A 2,522-nucleotide genomic window follows, 5' to 3' on the forward strand; every position below is an offset into this window, starting at 1 on the left:
AGCTTGAAACTCAAATGTAGCTGTGACAAAGTGTGAAGTATTGTCAGAAGTAGCTGTAGAGGAATCACAAATTAATTAATCTTACTTGGCTCGGCTTGTAGAGGTGTAAGTAGTAGGGCAAAGGTAGGAGGAAGCAGTGGTTTCAAGTGAGGTAGTAAAGTGCAGATTGATTGAGTAATTAAAATTATCTCCCATGCCAACAGTGGGGAGGTAGACAATAGGGATGAAGAGTAGTAATAAGGAAGGGGGTTGAAAAGAAGAGTGTAGGGAGGTTTTCTAAAGGTTGGGTAGTGACCAGGGTGGGTGACCTGGAATGGACGAAGGTGGTGTCGAGGAGGGGGTAGTAGTAGCAGTGTTCTGCATTGTGATCATAGAACCAGGGCTGATAACAGGGCAGGCCTCAATGACCCCAGTCAAGGTACATGGTAAGCCATGGTTAATGGTTAATGGTTAAAAGCAAAATAAATGTGCTAGACATCTAAGGTCATATAGCACTATAGTCAATGTTAGTGAAGGATGGTTGGGTTAGTGATTAGTTGTTAAAGCTGGGTGAAGGAATTGGTGAGTGAATGGGTTAGGGTCGGATGAGGTAATGTAAAGGGGTTAGATCAAGTGAAGGATATATATGCGTTTGAGGAAGGAAAACAGGTTGTCAAAGCAGAAAGTGTGAGATTCTGTAAGGATGTCTGATAAGTTGGGATGTCTATGTAGGGAGGACGTGGGCATGACAATAGAATATGTGGGACTGAAAGAGGAACATTCGGAAACTGCGAATGTTCCAATGAAGGATAGTTATACTTTCGTTGATTTACTGGCAAAGACTGCAGTGCGTGTTGGAGAATTTGAAGGGGAAGGTGCTAGAGGATGGGATAAAGAATGAGGTTGGGGAGGTGGTGTTGTATCAGGAGGGGTGTCGGGAGGTAGAGGGTCTGGGGAAGAGGGTACTTGTGACATAAGGGGTACACGTGTGTATCCAGGAGGGAGTGGAAGGGATAGAGGGGATAGTGGGAGGGTTAATATAGGTGGGGCTGGAGTCAGGGGGAATGGGTTTTGTTGGGATGGGGTAGGAGGATTGGGTGTAGGGAGAATATGAGTAGGAGGAGGATGGATATCGGCAGTCACTTTAAGTGTGGAGGGAAGTTGTAGAATTTGAAGGTGGACGAGTATTAGTTTGGGACTCGATTATGTAGTTCTGGATATCTTCAAGAGTTTCTGTAGTGGAGTTGGTTGGGGAGTTTTGTAAGATAAAGGTTTTCTTGTGAGGGGGGGGGGGGGGAAGAGAAGTCTGGTGTCTGAAAAATAGGGGCAAAGGAAGGTGGAGGTGATTGTGAGGTAGGGGAAGAGGGGGTGGAACGTTTATTCTGTCTGCTGCGGGTAGTGCGGGGAGGGAGATGGGAAGGTGTTGGGGCTGTAGTAGAGATTGGGGTGTCTGGATTTAGGATGGCAAAAAAATTTGATTGGGTAGAGATTGGAGTGTCTGGGTTTAGGATGAGAAAAGAACTTGACTGGGGAAGGTAGGAGGTAGAAGAGGGGAAGTTAGATGGAGGGGGGTTGGGTTTAGGAGCTTGGGAGGTAGGGGGATTGGCAGAGTGAGTGACATTACTGGAGTAGGGGGTAAGAGAGAAGCCTCGTCGACGTGCTTCCTGTCTGGCTTCACGTAGAGTGAGTCCAAGTCTGAATCTGAGAGTTGCTACCTCAGACTCAAATTTGTAGGTGGGGCAGCCTTTATAAAATACATTATGGGGGCCGCCACAGTTTGCACATGTGCGTGATTGTGCAGAGCAGTTTAATCGAGTATGGCCAGGCTGGGCACATAGCGGGCATCTGAATGACAGTTTGGCTGGATGTCCTAAACGCCAACAATTTTGGCACTGACGAGGAGGAGGTTGGTATGGTCGGACAGGTAGGGATTCCCCACCTATGTAAACATTAAAGGGAAGGTCATGTCTACGGAAAGTGATTTTGGCAATGTTGATGGATTTCTTACAATTTCCTCTGGGAGGAATGGAGTAGCATTGTACAAATGTTGCATCATAGTCTGAGAGACAAGCGAGTAAGTCCTCTCCACAATCTGACCATTCTTTGTCATAGATTGGGCAATCTGTTGGGGAGATAAGAGACAGTTCCGGTGCAAGTATTGAGGGTTGGATGAGGTTCTGTAGGGATGGGATTACCACATAGATCAGTTAGTTTTGTTAATGCTATAGCTTGGTTTTCAGTTGTTACTGTGACAAGACAGGAGTGGTCGGGTTGGCTACGGAAAGAGACTTTGCCTACTTGTTTTTGGAGGCATTGTTGGAAGAGGAGGGTGTTTTGAGAGTAGGGAGCTGTGGGAGGGATCATAAAAAATCGGTCCCATTTGGCTGGGCTAAATAGAGTATTTAGGATTCTTGTAGAGGTGGGGGTAGTAGAAGTGCGGGGACGTGTGGAGGAGGGAGTAGTGTTGAGGGGGGTAGTGTTAGGGGGAGGTGGGCAATAAGGTTGTAAGGTAGTAATAAGGGGAGATGGGGTTGGTTGATGAA

Source organism: Penaeus chinensis, chromosome 3 (genome assembly GCF_019202785.1).
Source record: "Penaeus chinensis breed Huanghai No. 1 chromosome 3, ASM1920278v2, whole genome shotgun sequence".
In the NCBI taxonomy this organism is placed as follows: Eukaryota; Metazoa; Arthropoda; class Malacostraca; order Decapoda; family Penaeidae; genus Penaeus; species Penaeus chinensis.